Source organism: Sturnus vulgaris, chromosome 1, assembly GCF_052056855.1.
Source record: "Sturnus vulgaris isolate bStuVul1 chromosome 1, bStuVul1.hap1, whole genome shotgun sequence".
Classification (NCBI taxonomy): Eukaryota; Metazoa; Chordata; class Aves; order Passeriformes; family Sturnidae; genus Sturnus; species Sturnus vulgaris.
In genome coordinates, this window is record NC_142243.1 from 144,003,167 (window position 1) to 144,020,696 (window position 17,530).

At 38.0% G+C, this 17,530-nt stretch overlaps 1 long non-coding RNA gene across 3 annotated transcripts in view; it reads right to left on the reverse strand.

The window, feature by feature from the left end:
- LOC148225569 (uncharacterized) overlaps positions 1-17,530 on the reverse strand; it is a 66,153-nt gene that overhangs the window by 7,284 nt on the left and 41,339 nt on the right. Inside the window, exons 3-5 of one of the 3 annotated variants that reach the window (XR_015808441.1) lie at positions 2,897-3,016; positions 2,677-2,795; positions 1,335-1,591 (exon numbers count right to left, since the gene is read on the reverse strand). This is a non-coding gene — a long non-coding RNA (uncharacterized LOC148225569). Of the gene's footprint in view, positions 1-1,334; positions 1,592-2,676; positions 2,799-2,896; positions 3,017-17,530 lie in introns of those variants that run through there. The other 2 variants (XR_015808442.1, XR_015808443.1) reach the window with 2 other exon arrangements.

The following is a 17,530-nucleotide window of genomic DNA, read 5'->3' on the forward strand; positions in this document are numbered from 1 at the left end:
AGCCACCCCCTACATTCTCCATGTCTTCTCCTAGGCAACTAAGCTCTTCTCCCAGGGAACTAGCAACAGGTCAAGAGGAAACGGCCTCAAAGCTGTGGCAGGGGATGTTCAGGCTGGACATCAGGAAGAATTTCTTCTCTGAGAGGGTTATGAAACACTCAAACAGCTGCCCAGGGAGGAGTCACCATCCCTGGAAGTGTTCTAGAAGTGACTGGGCATGGCACTTAGGTTTAGTTGGCATGGTGATGTTCAAAGGTTGGACTTGATGACCTTGGAGGTCTTTCTCAAATACAGTGATTCTATGATTCTACGATTAATACATTAGAAGGAAAGTTATGTGCTGTGATTTGTCCCTCCCTTGCCAAAGACTGGAGCTTTGCTTTTTCCCACAACAATGGAAAATTACAGAACAGGTATTTCATCACATACATGCTGCTTTTCCACCTTTATTATCTGATTTTATCCTTCACTTTTCACAAATGGGAAAGAGAAATGAGACTGCCTCAAGAGAAAAGTCTCCAAATAAATCATTGCTTCAGAAACTACAGGAAAAACACTTCTTTCTGGTCACTGATGTGTATCTGTAATTATGGAATGTTGGTTTTGCTTATTTAGTGATCCCACATATTTATAAGATCTCTGAAACAACTTCCATCTAAATTTCAACAACCTCTAAGCATTTTAAATGTTACCTGCAAATATTTTAACAAATCATTCAATAACTGCTCAAACCAGTGACTATATCATGTACACACATTCCTGTGTTTAACTCCATGTTTATGCAAAGAATGATCAAAACAGTTCTTGAAATTCTTATTATCAGCTTCAGTTCTTCATCTGTCATCCCTAACTTATGCTTTAAAAAAGGTTTATAATAAATTTATGATATTTTAATAATTTCTGTCTAATAATTCAATTTTGTAAATAATTCTTTTGACTCTCAGTTTCACAAAAACCTAGGGAAAAGCAGAATTTATTTTTCCTTCTGGATTTGGAATTGGAAATTCTTGCGGAAATAGACTTTAAGCATAAATGTTTGAAAGCCTAAAAAATATGAAATGAATAAAGCAATATTAACCCAACTAAATTATTGTAAATAAAAGATTGTACAGAATTTTTATTTCCCAATCAAAATCAATGTTATATCTAATTTGAGATTTGCGACTATAAATGATAATTTGAAGAATATGTTCTAAGATTCATAAACTGAGCTGATAACCTTCATTTTCAGCAAATAAGTTTAAAAAAAAATAATGTTTTCCTTTTCTTAAAATTTATCCTCCCAAATCTGTATGCTGCAATTCACATTGGGCTTATCTTCAGATTGGGCCCTTTCAGAGTAAGATCTGGGAAAGACTTTAAATACCATGAAGGACATTCATGTGCAGCAGATTTATTTCCTTTTGTATCTTTGTTCCACTGATCAGAGAAACCAATTTAGAAGGGAAAAAGGAGGCAGATACATAACATATGTGGTTTGTGTCAACATAAAATATTCAACAAGGACAGATAGGTCTGAGCTCAAATGTTCAAGTGTGACTCCAGAACGGCTGCATGGTTTGGAGAGTGTTCAGATCCCTTACAGTCTTTCCTGTAAGGAAATGGAAATTTCATGTGAGCTTAATGTTTTGATGACTGTATTTTCTCTCTGTTTGAATGAAAGTCCATGGCTTCTACACAACAGGGTGGTTAAAAGAGATCTCAGATATGTCATGGATTGAAGAGATTGCAGACTGTGGGTGGGTGCAGGCGTTTTCTCAAATGCTTCCCTGACTTTAACACAGTTCTGGGGGAAAGCTGAGATTATGTCCTGGGGCAATAACAGACTTTTTTGCTGCTTTGGCTTGCCAGCTGGTTAAGATGAGACCTGCCTTTCCATATTGAATGCTACACATTTGTTGGGTTTAGTGACAAGTAAAGAGAGCATTGTGCAAGTTCAGCTGCCTCAGCATGTTTGGAAAGGTTTTTTACAGATACTCTTAGCTGTTCAATACCAATACTTCTGTAAAACAAACTAGACTTAACATGTTCTGCTGTATTATTATTATGTCAGTTGCCTACTTTCTGTGGAAAGAAGCTACTTTCTCTGCAATTCTCAAAACTATGATGGTTTTAAGGCATCTGGTTTTGGTTTTTTTGTGTTAATATGGCTCATAAATAAGATTTTCCTGCTTCTATGACTGAGAACCTAGGAGAGGACAAAACACTGAACTGATCCACTGAAGGAAGAATAAAAAGTTTAATGTCTAACGTAGTTCACTAGCTGAACTTGTGGAAAAAGAGGACTGAATAGTGGAAGGGATGATCAAAGTTGGAAAAAAACTGGAGGAGAGAAGTTGTGTCTTGCTTGAAAAATAAAATATGTAGTGGTGACTATTATTGGAGTGATCAAAACCATCACCAAGCAGAGAAAATGGTTTCCCTGAACGGCAGGACGGATCCCACAGCACAGCTGGGGGAAGGCATTTCTTTTCTGAGTGCTTTCAAACATGGAAATATCTTGGGCCTTGTGAGGTCTCCATAAGTTACAGCTACAACCAGCAGGAGCAATAGCCAGTGCCTACAGAGCAGCTTACTAGTATTTAAAGTTAGGCAGTGTCCATTCCTCAAGTCCAGCACGAATTTTGGACAAATTCATGCAGAAGGTTTACTGTGAATCATGAAATTAAGACTTACCTTTACTTTGTCTTGGTTCAAAATCCATCTCCAAGCCTTTTTCTGGCTTTATCTACACGGCACAGTGCAAATTATAACTCTGAAACACCTGAGCTCAAATTGATCTACCTTGGCTATGTCTGCTGGAGGAAATTGTAAAAAAGAAAAAAAAACAACCAAGGTTTTAGTACTTGTATTTGGTATCTCTGAAGGTCCCCTGCACTGCACTTTCTCCACACACCTTGGACTGCCAAGATTTTCTCTTCAGTGACCTGAGGAGCTCCCCATTGCTTTCATTTTGTCATCTCCATCATCTCCACTTCTTTACAGTGGTGTTCCAAGATCTCCTAAGCACCTAAAACTGGTAGGAATAAATCACAGTGGTTAAGGGGGATGAAAACACACTTTAATTACTCTAAACTACGAAGTTATACTAGGCAACTTGGAAGGAGGAGGGAAAAGGTCTATAGTAAGAAATTATTATCTAGTTATTTTAAGGTGATGAAGAGAGTCTACATTATATTAAATCAGAGAAATATCCCTTTCATATGGTCTAACAAAATATGCCATTTTCTTTCCCCATGGCATCAGCTACAGGTTACAACACCACTGCTTGGAAACTGGAATAGCATAGGTATAAAAGGAAAAGTTTCTCTCCAAAAATTTTCAGGGTGTGACCTTCATAATGTGTGGGCAGTCCTCTCTGTGGGTAATTATTTCTGTAAAACCCCAAATCACTGGGTTTTCTACTCATGCAGGAAACTGATGAGGGTTTACAGCATGGTATAAAATTGAAAAAAAATTAGAATTTTAACACAAACAAGTGCAACAGAAGCAGAACAATATGGAAGACTTCCCTCCTGAAAACTCCTACCAGGTGAGACACTTCATTCTCAAAAATATCTATCCAGGTAAACCTCACAGATCAACTAAGAGTGAAAAAAATTTCACATAATTGTTCTGCTGTGGTGCAGTTTATTGCCTTTTTGAGAGCAGGGACAAGGTGAACTCCCTTGACTCTTTTTTCTCTGAACATAAAATCTGGTATTAGCAAGCACAGACTATAAGTGTGTTTCTGTTCATACCACAAAGATTTGAGGGTGATTCATGGTTAATATTAGATGACTGTTTTTCCAAGTGGTTAAATTGACAGTAACCAGGCTAACTATGAGTCTGTTAAAGCGGCTGTTACTGTGGCTGTGGCAGGCAGGTTTTTTATTAAAAGATTTTTAAAACCTATTCTTATTTTGCAAAGTACTGTAGAAGAGGGACTGAAAACCAATAATTTCCTTAGTTTTTCATTGAAATTATCATTCAAATGCAGAGGATGAATAACCCCCTACCTTCAGGCTAAAGAGTCTGGATTTTTGTCTGCCTGCGTGTTCTTTAAATCTGAAAGTAATTCATCTCCTTGAATTTCTATTTGATTTGATTAGTTATAGGGTTGAGGGTTGTGGTTTGCTGCTTGAGTTTGTTTTTTCTGTTTGGTTTTGGTTTTTGTTTTTGATTTTTGTTGATTCTGTTTTAGTAAACTGCTGTACAATTTTTTTAAGTGTGCTTGAGACAATCGTGGGACCAAATTCAGAATCTGTGAGTGCTTTGCTCTGGGTCTGACCCTTGGCTGGGCAGCAGCACCATTCTCTCTGTTAGGCACTGAAATAGGTTCATGTTGTACATAACTGTCTGGGGATATTTCTTCTCAAACTCACTAGGACACTCAAATGCAGAGACCAATGTCCCCAGTGCATTGGCATCATTGACTAGAACTTCAATTTTGATATTAAAGATTTCCTATGAATTCTTAATATTTAAGATGTCGGTAATTTCTCTAGTACTTAAATTCTTAATAATGTTATATTCTTTATATTGAGGATCTCAGAATTCATTGTAAGTGTCCTGGCTGAAGGGAGAAGAAGCCATTCTGGAGGCAGAAGGGTCTGTGTTGGTGAAGGTTGTTTGTAACAGCACTTCCTGAAAACCTGCCTGGTTCCTGCCCATCTTGTTTAGGCATGAGCTTCTTAAGGTATAAATGCTGATGGAAATCTTACTTGTTTTGGCTGGAAATACCATCACCTGGTATCATAAATGTAATGAATAATTTTATAATTTGAAAATATCATGTTGAATCTGTAACTTCATGTAACAGAGAGTTAAGAGATGTTGATACAGCATGGTTTAGACTCACCTCATAATGATAATTTCTAGGGAAAGGGTCAAGAATTAAAGCATATGGTTCCTGGTCCATGTCACACACTCTGTATTCTTGGAAATATTCAGGTTATTGCCCTAAAATTATATACATTTTAAAAGGGAGTATCAGCTTGGTGAATCTTTCAGAAAGTAGCTGCTTGTTCTGCAGTTTCCCACACAGGGAATGAAGATTGCCTTTTTCCACCTCTCTGGATGTAAAACTACTTTAGGAGGTGCTCACATACCATTGTGGTAGAAATTGTGGGATTACAAAAACGGTAATTTCAGAAGACATCCTGGTCTATCAGTCACATATGTGCACGGATTCACCCAGATTATTTTGGTTTCTGATGTGCCTGCAAACACTGTCGTGGTAAACCCTGAATTTCTTTTGCTACTCTGTCTTAAGTTATGGAGAAAAAATATTTTAAATATAAATTGCTTCATGTAGTTTATGCTACTCATTTCATCTTACATTCTGCTTTAAAAAATCCAGAGGAAAACGTTGGTTCAACATCAGTGACAAACCCTACTCTATCAGGAGGACTTTACAGCCCCTGCAGTATGCTCTGTCCTTCTGTGGATAATATAACATGATCAGGCATTAGAATAGGTTGCCCAGGGAAGTGGTTGAAGTACCATCCCTGGGGGTGTTTAAAAGGTGGATCTGGTGCTGGTTCAGGGGTTAGAGAGGTAGTGCTGAGTGAATGGTTGGGTTGGATGGACTTGTAGGTCTCTTCCAACTTTGATGAATTTATGGTTCCATGATGATTAATTTTTACAGGGCAATTGAACATGAATCTTAATTAATGTAAAAAGTTTTACCTGCATTCATTTGTTATTTCCTTTGGTTTTGCTTTTTTAATTTTTTTTAATAACATACTGTGGCCTATAAGGAAATTAAATGTCTATTTAAGCTGATCAAGAATTCAGATCTTAGTCTGGCAAAGACGAAAAATTGCTATATTGAATGTAGAAGTAAAAAAGAGGAAAGCAACCCTTTAAAATGTCTTTGAAAAGTTAGTTTTAGTATTACAGGGCTATGTAGAAGTGGATAAGAAGCATGAGCTGCCTGGGGCTGGTGGCCTGGGTCCTGCCTCCTGTGTTCTGGTAAGGTCTGGTCTTCTGATACAGAGCAGAGAAGCAGCATTTTCTTATTTTGGCAGGAAACACATCAGCAGTGCTTGGATTATTAACATGTGTTACAATCACAGAAATTTTATATCAGCTTGAAACAGAGATAAGCCAGACACTGACACTGCCAGAAACCAGCTCTGTGTTGAAGAGCTTTTATTTCTTCTGTAACCTCACAGTTTATCCACATCAACTCCTGGATTTCCACGAACAACACCCCCAGCATCTTTGTATGGTCCATTGCCATTAACCTTGCTCAGAGTGCAATTGGAAAAAATACAGAGCAGTAATGAAATTATTTGATCTTGTTTGATCAGTAAATACTATTATTTGTTATTCCAATGATACCATCTATATACTGTGAAAAAATGTAGTTGATTTTTTTTACAAGGTTATAATTTTGGATTACCCTAGAAATTATTCAGAGCTCAAAATTTGCTGCAGTTTCTTGTTTATTCATTATTTCTTCTTAATATATGGGAAACAAATATTTTATCAAATAATTAAGCCATGAAATAGAAAATGGATTTTCGTCATGACACATTTTCATAGCTTACCTTAGATAAAATCTTTTTATTCTGATTTGGAAAACATATTTTAGTGAATAAGGTCATTGTTTCATGCTGTGACACTTACCAAGTAATCAGTAGTGGTAATTGTAAATGAAGAAACATTACCTTGTGGTAAAGCTGCTCTACAGCCCAACAATAATTTAGTTTGGGGAGAAAAGTGTTTTCCAGGCTTGGAGTTTAAATAACTCCATCTGAAGCCACTGGAAATATTTTCAATTAATTAAAAGATGGTTTTACTGAGCCACTTAATTTAAGCCCTAAAGCAGAAGGTTTGTTAAGCCTTGTAATAATCATTATGGTTACCAAAACTGCAGGAACTGGTACCAGTACATAAATGCTTTATCTTTGCTTAGATCTCAACAAATAATCTCTCACACAAAAAACATGTCAGAACATTTGTAGATTTTCATTAGCCTGGGGAAAAAAAAAGGTAACCTAGTCAAGGAAGCTCATGTGTGGATGTTCTCTTGGTTCTTCTAAAGCAATTATAAAACCTTAACAAATGGACACATGCCTAGTACTTGCCATGCTCCCAGGGCTTACACATGTAACCCAATTACTTTCTGAAAAGGACTATTTAAAATAATGAAACTCATCAGGAGGACCCTTATGATACTTATAAGTGACTGGGTAAAGAGAACCACTTTTTTAATATTAACTATTTTATGAAAATCCAACCAATCCAGATGGAAATTTTCTTACTGTATTTATGCATATGTAACACTGAATCCTCCTCTGAATCTCTGATAACAGAAATTGTGTCAGCACTTCTCTGATAACAGGCTTTGCATGGAAACTGCATTTGGAAAGAATAAATTGCACAGCATGACTGTTTAGTCAAAGCAAGTAAATGTGTCCAAGAGTAATTCAATTCCTAATGAAAATCTTTCCAGGTACAAAGGCCTGGCTTGGCTCCCCCTTTGGCTGCAGCTCCCAGAGCACAGAGGTGTCTCCAATTCAATTGCTGGCACAGGAATTACTAATGATGGTTGGAGACTTTTGTATTTGGAAGATGAATAGGATCTCAAAAGCTGAGTCTCAGTTCTGACGAGCACCAGGACTTTACAGACAGTGCTTTTAATGCACACCCTTGTAAAGGATTTGAAGTGCTTTGCCTGCTCACTGCACTACATTGCAGATGAGAGTATTCCCACTTTTCCTGGCCAAATCAAGGCCAAGCACTGCCTTGGTTTCAGAAATGCATACTTACTGCTTTTTCTGCTTCTCTGTAGTCTTCACTTGAGAGGGGCTAAAACTGCATGATGGCTGGTTTGGAGGAACCTGATTTTTGGGTGCTTTTCCCTCTGTCTCCCCAAGCCTGGGGATGGCTCTCAGAGAGGGCTCAGAGAGTGAAGTGGTGCAGAGCAGCACAGACCTGATGCTCTCAGGTCAGCCAAAGGCAGCAGCTAACACAGAACCAGCTGGGAAGGGAATTTCTAAACAGTTTGGCTTTTTGCACCTAAAAAATCTACCTGCTTTAGACCCCCCAGTCTTACTTCAGACCTTCTCCTAAATTTCTTTTACGTTTAGAAGCAAAATGCAATGGCTCAGTAAAACCCATGCTGCTGGCTCAGGTATCAATTTTCAATTTCTTTAAACATTAGGTTACATCGTGTCTGCCCCAAAAGAAATCTGATTTGTACTCTGGTATTTTTCAGTCTGCCATGGGCATTAGAAGTAAAAGGCAGCCTAAACCTCAGAATGTAACCTGGAACCTTTTGGAAAATGAAATTTGGATTTATTCCACTGGAATTAGGACAAAACCAGATATTGAGATCAGTTAGACTGCAAAATCAGCCAGAGTCAGGGTGTGTTGAAAACAGTAGTTTGGGTTCCGACAAGTTTCTTACCATGAATTATTCATGGGACTGAACTATTAAGAAGATTCTGATTCTTTTCTGTAAGACATGTAACTTTAGGGATGATATTACAGAGACTTTCAGTGCTTACAATTTCTCACTGTCCCTCAGACAAGTTTTTTTCTTTTCTTTTAAAGCTTAAGTTCATTAAGTTTTTGAGAATCTGGTGGCTTTTAGTGCTGTATAAATGAAAGCTAAAGCATTTGTTAATGGTCTTTTACACAAAGGTAAATACATGGGTCATGAAGCAAAAAATGGATAAATTCTAATTTTAATTGTATCCTAAAATTGTTTGAACTCTTTGGTCTGGGCTAAAATCAAACTAGAATTCTAGGGTGGGATCTGGCCTTAATCTATAGGTTTTGCATATATCCCCCCTCTGGAGACTGGCAGGCCATTCCTCCTCTGCTGGCTATAGGGGCACACAGGCACTAACTGCAGACTTAACTTTCAAACATCTGAGAGAAGAAGATTTCTGGTTAATTTACAGCAATAGACCTTGGAACCTCTCAGGCAGTGTCTTTATGACTTCCCAATTATGTTTTGTTCGCAAACAAAGAAAAGTATACAGAAATATACATGGAAGAAAACATATTCTGTCTTAAGGCACGTTTCCTGTAACAGGCAATTTGCAGATTAATGTGTCAATGGCAAAAACCTTAACTGGGGATTTGTATTCCTGGCCTCACAGGTAGGAAGCCTCATGTGACTGGTAACCAGGCATTGAAAACTTCATGCTGAAGGAAGGGAAGGTGAACAAAATTGTTTTGTTTTCGTTTAGGTTTTCGTTTGGTTGAGTTTGATTTTTATTGGCTTTTTCTAAAAAAGAAAAATGAAAAAAAAAAAGAAGAACTGGACATGCATTAAAGACTTCCATAATGTCTTATATTGACTCTGAATGCTTACAAAATATTGTCCTATGTTTGAGAGACCTGTGCTGAGGGTGGTGCCTGATCTTCATGCATGGAAGCTCTATTTCCAGTCTTTTTCTAACTGAAGAGCCTGCTTTGTGAAAAGCAGTTCATCGGTGGTTAACTTTCTTATTTTCTTTGAAAAAGAGCAGATCTGCCAAATTAAACTGAGACCTGCTGAGATAATCACGTTGAACTGGAAGGGGACTGTACTCTTAAAACTCCTCCTGGAGCTCAAGGAACTGCTCTGGAGTGAGGTGGTGGCTGGCAATCAAAGTAGGGGAACCCTTAGGGGTCCAGGAGGGCCATTAATTTTAGAGCAATTGTGTGATGCTTAGATGGCCTGTAACTCACTCCTGCAGCACAAAACACCCGTGCACAGTGTTCCCTCATTACCTGCTGTGCTCTGGGCTGATCACAGGAGCACAACATCACATCATATTGTGACTATCCACAATCAACGAGCACATCCAATCATTAATTTTGAGACTGCTCATCCACCCTGTTTTATCATCAAGCATTGGTTCTGCATTGCCTCCTGGGGGAAGTTTTCATTTCTTTCTCTTTTAGACCTCCAGCTCTAGTACCTGCATTTAAGGATCATTTCATCAGAGGAAAATGTTTCTTTATAAGGTTTCTTTATAAGCTATTAGGAATTGGCTTTATTTGAAGCTGTGAGAGGAATATGGGAAGTGCAGCTGTGGATGCTGTCTGCAATTGATTCCCTCGTGGTGTTGAAGGGGTGATAAGAACAGATACAGTGGTCCAAAAACAATGAGCAATAAACTGGGAGGTGCCTTCTGAACTGGAGAGTAAACAGCTGCTTATTTGATTCTCTCCACTTGTATTTTTGTATCTTTTTCCTGTGCAGAAGAAAAACAAGCTATCAGTGTAGGTCTCTCAAAACTATGAGAAGGATCTGGAATAGACCTTTCCACAAGTTCCAGGTGAATTTTCTTCTGCATGGAATGATGTGGGGACCAAATGGCCTCCTCTTCTCCTCCTGTAGTTGTGAAGGGTCAAGGAACAATTGTTAGGTGAAATATGCTCCCTCAGTTGGCAGAAATAGGGCATGAGATGTGATAAAAGGAAACATCTAACCAAACTCAAAACCAACCAGAATGTGCGTGCATTTGTGTTCGGTTCTTCAGATGTTCCTCTGGAAAAATCATGCAAGACTCCTGCAAAACCAACAGGATTGACAGATTAAATCCAAGTTCTCTCCAGTCCTGAGGTTTCATGAATGCCCAAGGGGGAGGGGATGTGTCCCGGGCTCCTCTCTGGCACATCAGGCACAGTTCTCCATCCTGGGGGCACTGAAGGACAGTGCCTGTCCCCCCTGCACCCCCTCCCCTCCCCAGGGCTTTTCTCCTGTGCTGCCCCAGGGCATCCCCAGGCCAGCTGCAGCACAGAAGCCACCAGTGCACTCCACTTTCCTCTCCACAATGTGCAAATTCTCTTGGAGGTTTGTGCTTGGCAGGATGTCACTCTCCACCACAGTTTCAGCACTTGGTTCTGCTGCTGTTTCCTTACAGCACAAGGGAGCACATTTGGGTCTTTCTGTCCCTTCCCTTTTGATCATACTGGTCAGTAGTTTGTACTTGTTGAGATTTTCAACTTTTGTCACTAAATGCAGTGGTATAATGATATAATTGTGTGCCAGATCTCTTTTGTTTTAACTCAAGTTTATATTCATTTAACCACAGCTTCTCTCAATTTCTTTTCAGCAAAATCCCTTTGTTTAGACTTGGGCCCAAACTATTTTTTTCTGGAAAGCATTGAAAGAAATGGTCCTGGGTTCCTCCTTTTGACAAAGGATAATTGGAAAATATAAGATTTCTTACTTTACTGAAAGGTATCCAACTTTTTGTAAGAACTCCTTTTGATTTTGATGAACATTGAAGAATTTTTTGTTAACTTCATTCATATCCAGTCATTGCTATTGTTTGTATTAGACACCCACTTGCAGAGCTCCTAAAGTAGTCATTGTGAGGAATAGCATTTTTAAAATATAAATTAACTTTAATATTTTAGTTACAAGAGAATGTTTAAAATATATTGGAGTTTTCAAATTTGTTTTCAACCTTTTTCCTCTCCCAGTTTTTCCTTTCTGGGAGAAAGAAAGGTCCTTTTAATTTTTTCAATTTTCTTAATTTTGCTATACTAGAAGAAAACTTAAGGAGGGTTAGGAATTTTTACTTAATACAGAAAGATTTTTCCTGACAAATCAAATTCTAATTTGACTTCAGCACCTGTAGAAACCTTGACCAAATTCCCATATAAAGTGTTTGGATCAGATTTTAAAGTTTTCCTTGAGAATATATCTTTAATACATCAATACTCAGGTTTCAAGAAACATAACATCACTTTGCCTACCTTGCTTCAAACCAGAAAGTTTGAAAATATTGGAAACATGGAAAATATTATTTCCAAAATGACACAGAACTAGAAAAACTTCTCGTTCCTTACTCAGAGAATTTATTTTTTTGTCTTTAGTGGACAACAAATTTTGTTCCTGTTACCATTAATTTATACCTATATGAGGAAGAAACATGAATATTTCAAAACAGATAAGCAGAATAAAAGGGAGATTTGTACAATAGCTAAAGAGATAGCTGAAATCATATAAAACAAATCTGGTTTTTATCTCCTGTAAATCTCTCATTCCTGCCATACATAATTGGCTGTGATCATCCCTTACCACCCTGTGTCCTTTTTGGATTGTGAGGTTGTAGAATTGGAGCCTCTCTTTAAAATTTTGCAGGCTGACATGGATATCAGTAATTGTGTATAAATATGGCCATATGATTATGGCTGCCTCTACATTCACAGGTGTAATGGGTGGTAGTCTCTGGCTTCTGTGTCTATCATGACTTCAGAAACAGCATCCAACAAACACTAACAGCTGAGGAAAACACTTCTCATTCACCTGTCAGGACTGAGCCTTGCCAGCTGGAAAAATCCAGTTCCACCCAGCAGAGATATTTGTACACCAAGAACAGCTATGAAAATATACAATAAAAAAGCATCCTTATAAACTGTAATGCATATGTATGTATAATAGCAAGTCCTTTGAGTAAAAATGCAAAATGGGCAATTTCAGGTCATGAAGGAGAAAGTCAGTGGTGCTAAATACATGAAACTGGACTGCAAGGCCTGGGAACGTGACCTAATAAAGGAATAATAAACCAGACAGACAGATAAGAAGTGCTTTTTTCTCAGAGCTCTGCAACTCACACAACTTAATCTTTGTAAGGGAGGGAAGAGTTGCAAATGCTGCCTAATACTTTTCTGAAGCTCATGTCCTCTGCAAAAAAACCTAGTAACCATGCTGAAATGATTAGAGTGATTGTACCATGAAATGGCTTGGATTTGCTCATCTGGCTTCAAGTTCAGAGGAATGACCAACAAGCTGACTTATGTTCTTAACAGTGTAGACCCAGAAGGGTTCAAGCAGATGTTGCAGGCTTACTCCAGGCAAATACATGAAGTTTTGTGGTTTGTCTTAAGTGTTTGCTAATATCTACCACATTGCAAAGTCAAATGTCCTTTCTCAACAGAGCTGACTATTCATAATACAATACAGATGATTTAATCTGTGGTTAGGACTTTCCATTTCTACTAGAGCTGTGTAAAGTCTGAACTGCTCAAACATACATTATACTGACATACAAACAAAAACAAAACAAAAAAAAAACAAACCAAAAAACCCCCAAAAAAACTGAAAAAAAAAGAAAGGTCAAAAATCCCTGTCAGTCCCAAACTCTAAACCCATGCCAGTTCACATATCTGCAGTTGGGTTGTGTAGTGGTGCTATGACCCTGTGCATGTCCATCTCCTGCTGTGACATTGCTCCATGAAATGGGAGATTTTTTATGGAAGTTTTTGACACAATTAGAAGTAAGTATATTTTCAGAACTAGAAGGACCAGGATCTCAAATGATTCTGTTGTTTGCATTAAAGGTTCATCCAGTCTCCTCTCTTATTTAAGACTCATATGAAAAATAAATGCTAATTTTTAATATTGAAAATATTATTTGCAATTAATTATCAGGTAAGTTGTTTTAATATGATCATTCTTTCAAAGTTGATTTAAATTCTATTTGCAGTCCTGACCACATTGTAATCCTGAAGAGATTTTTGTTGTTTTGTTTTATTTTGGTTTGTTCCCAAACAAAAAGGGTTGATTCAAAAAACGTGATGTTCCTGAAGAACACAAAGGAATCTCTTTTGATATTAGTGACTGGTTTTGGACAAAAGCATTGGGTGATAAAAGATTTAGAAAATCCTAAACCATTTGTTTTGACATCTTTAAACAAAGACATTTATTTGGTTTTGCTTGAAAAACTGGTTTTGATAATAAATGAAGACAGAAGACAGAGATTTGAGTTGCACAACAATACATTTTGTGTTTGAAGAAATACCTCTACTGACAAAAAATGTATTCTGAGTTTCTGTTGGTTTAGCAAAATAAACAATGGGTTTTGGTTGACTAAAGATTATTTTCTTTTTATTCTTTCAGTTTGGGCAGTGCATCAAAAAAAATCATTAATTTCCTACATAGCACTGCTCCTGAGTAATTCCCAGAACGAGGCAGAACAAAACAAAGTTTATATCTTGGTTGAAACACTGGCCACTTTGAAATCAATGGCAGAATTCCCAATTTCATTGGGGTCAGGCTTTTACCTTCATCTTTAACTAACAGCTCAGTTTTCCTTCATTATAGATTGCAGAAGTGATGGAGATTTCTTTTGGTTCAAGTCACTGCTGTCCCAAGAGAAACATGCAATATACACTTCTCATTTCTGTCCTACAAGAGCACTGGAAAGAACACATTTCACCAATTTTTATAACCTATATGGGCATTTTCCAAAGTATCTTAATGTCCTTGTCTATAGTAAACCCTGTTTAAGATGTTAATAATTTTTGACAAGCACTTCCCTTGTGTCTGGATTTTGAAAGGAAAACCTAGAGCATAAAATGGCCTTGTTCTAGTCATGCAGTGGATTGAAACCAGCAGAAGCTGATAGCAAACAATTTTTCTCAAATGTAATTTTGGTTTGCTTTCCCATGGATTTTTTTGCCTTCTGCTGCAAGCTGGCAGCACTATTTAAAAAGACAGGAAAACAATCAAACTCAGAAATCTCCTTTAAATACTAATTTATTTTTGTAAGCTGTACTTTCTCTCTGAGATTCAAAAGCATGGGGAAAAAGTTGTCTTTAAAAAAACCTTCAGAGAACTTTCTTTAGAGCATGGAACAAAACAGAGGGTCTCCAAAGTGGAGTCTGCAGCCTGCAAGGTCAGAGCAGCTATTCCCTGTTCCAGGGCAGCTCAGCATCCTGCACCTCTAGTTCCTTCTGTTTATGGAGTCAGTAGCGAGTCATAGGAAAAATTTACTTTTTGCCCCTGGATGAGAATGAAGCAGCATTAATTGGATCATGATTTTATTTTTGTGCAGCTCTACGTCTGCGGCCTATCTGAAAGTTTTTGAAAACTTAGCTATTTTCATGACAGAGTTGGGGATGTAATGACTTTTCTAGGTCTAGCAAGTCACCATATACATCAAGCCACAGTAGCTGAGCATGTGCTCTTTGTTATTGAAATTGACTGTGCACTGAGGCCTTGGGTGCCTTAAAGTGTTAGTGTTGTTTGTCTTCCTATCTTGGAAAATAGAGCTTTGTGAGAAGGCAAAAGAGAATGTGGTGAAGGGGATGCAGTGGGACTCATTTCATCCCGACATAAACACCTGCAGATGTCATGGCACGGCATCCCACCCTCGTCTGCAGTGACATTGGTGATGACATTGTCACTGGTGGTCGTGAAGGCTGAGACTCCTTGCACTCATCATTCCCTCTGAACTTGGGGAAGGTTTTTTCACCTTCATTTTGTCTGCTGGCATTCTCAAAGTTAAAATTTAAATTCGGTGTAGATATTTATTTCATTTTCAACATGTTACCTACATAACTGTGATTTTCACCAATTTTCTGCAACAGTTGTAGGTATGTTATTCAGGCCTGTACTGAACTTGGTTTTCATTATGGTAATATGTGTTTATGTTTTTAAGTAAAATCTCTTGCTGCTTGTGATTGAGATTCCCTAGGGAGGCAAAATTGATAACAGCTTTACTTTAATCCAAATTAGGAACATAAGTTTCTAACACGGTGTTAAAAAAAAAACAAGGAAGTAAATAAAAAAAATGTGAAGAGGAAGCGAAATTCTAGCTTCACATTGAGTGACAAAGATCCTGAATTTATGAAAACACAAGGATCATATTCAGGCATCAATCTATAAATGCTAAGGCATAAGACATCCCATAATTAGAGATAAAACAGTTACAGAACTAAGCAGAACATTTCTTTAATGTGGCAAATTAAAATAAGAATTTTAGCTTTGTGAGGAGTCATTTGCAAACATATATGTACATCCTCTTCCACATGTTTCCTCCTCACTTCCTGCTGGACCAGCCTATCCCTTCTTCCCATTTTCTGCTGTAACAGCAGCCAGGCTTTTCCTGTCACTTGCTCTGGCAGCTGCAGTCCCACCCTCCTTCCAGCAGCGAGAGCACAGTGATTACACACATCTACTGCAAATGATCATTTTCCCTTCTGCCTCCCAGCTACAAATTCCCATCATGGTATACCCCTCTTTAAATCTCTTCTTTATTGAGTTTCATCAGCATAAGGCCATTGTTAATACATCTGTTTGAAATAAAAAATAATTTCCCTGTGTCTGCCACCCTCTCTCCACTAGAGTCTCACCCGATCCCAGGTTCCAGCCATGATTAAGCAGCACACATGTGTTTCAAATAAAAGCGATCTTCTCTTCACACACCCTCTCCCTCTCACAGCTGTAGATTTCCCTACTGCATTATCCTCATTTGTAACTTTTCTGCCTTGTTTTCAGCCACACTCTCCCATCAGTGTTTTCCTGTTATTTAGATTTTCTTTTGCATGTGTTTAGCACCTTCCTTTCAAAGAAGAGGCTCAAAAATTTATATCACTGTTGCAGTCTTCATTTTAGACTAGGAAACTCAGGTCTGCAGAGTTGAAGAAATTTGCTGTTTGCTCCAGAGTGGGTACAGAAGGCTTGGAATGGCATCTTGGATTCTCTACTGATGTAAATTAGGGCTGGAAGTCCAGATATTTGGGCATATGACCTTGTGCCGGATTGCTCTCTCTCCCTTTTACACTTCTCAGAGACAGGAGTCTTTGGGAAGCATTACTTACCCCGTGCTTTATATATAAGATTTATTGTGGGTTATGGAAGCAGTGGTTTCAGACCTACAGGCACATCCTTTCATCTGTTATTCAATGACCAGAGATAGTCTTAAATTTGGGGAGGATCAGGGCATGGGCCCATCCTTGCTCCCATCTGCACAGCAGATGGCTTGTGCATGTCCCTAGTTTAACCCAGCAGGGCTCTGGGTTATTACCCTGGCTGCTCGTGCCTCCAACTGCAATTATTCACACCCAAAATATGTCTCAGTCTATGATGCAAAAGCTCTCAACACTGAAATACTTTCCCCTTCCTTTTCCTATGCTGCTATGCACATAACCAGAACACGATGGTGCAGGCAGTCCTTACACTTGCTGTATTTATATATTGTTTCCCAAAACTGGCATTGTCAGCCTCAGCTACGAGTTTATTCTCCAAAGCATTGCCAACACAAAAGAATTAGCAAGCAGTTGTGCTTGTCTGGCTTCTTGCCTTGAGCCAAGATTTTCATCTTTCCTCTGCGACTGTAGTATCTAGATATGTGAATAGATTTTGTAGATGAATGCTGGAATTCCAGTTTAATCTCCTGCTTTGGGAAGGTGATGTTTTTGGAAGGAATCACACCCTTTGTTGTTGGTCTCACTAAATACTCAGAAATGCTGGGGAAAACTTGCAAAACTTGCCTCTAAAGGAAAATTTGTATACATACCAGGTAACATTCCACCAAAGGTAAAAGTTTCTGATTATCTTTGTCAGCTGTTAAACGTCAGTACCTAAATAACAGCAAAAACAGTGAAGGAAACCATTCAGACCATTGTGCAATTTTGTTTCTAAAACATTGTTTTGAATTAAAATGTCTACAAGGATTGACAAGTGGCTCATGTCTTAAATAATTTCTCTATTGTGAAAGAAATCTATTTAATTTTAGAACAACTTTCCACAAAAGTAAAAGGACTGTGGAGAGGACAGTTATCTTGAAGTGGATAACTAGAA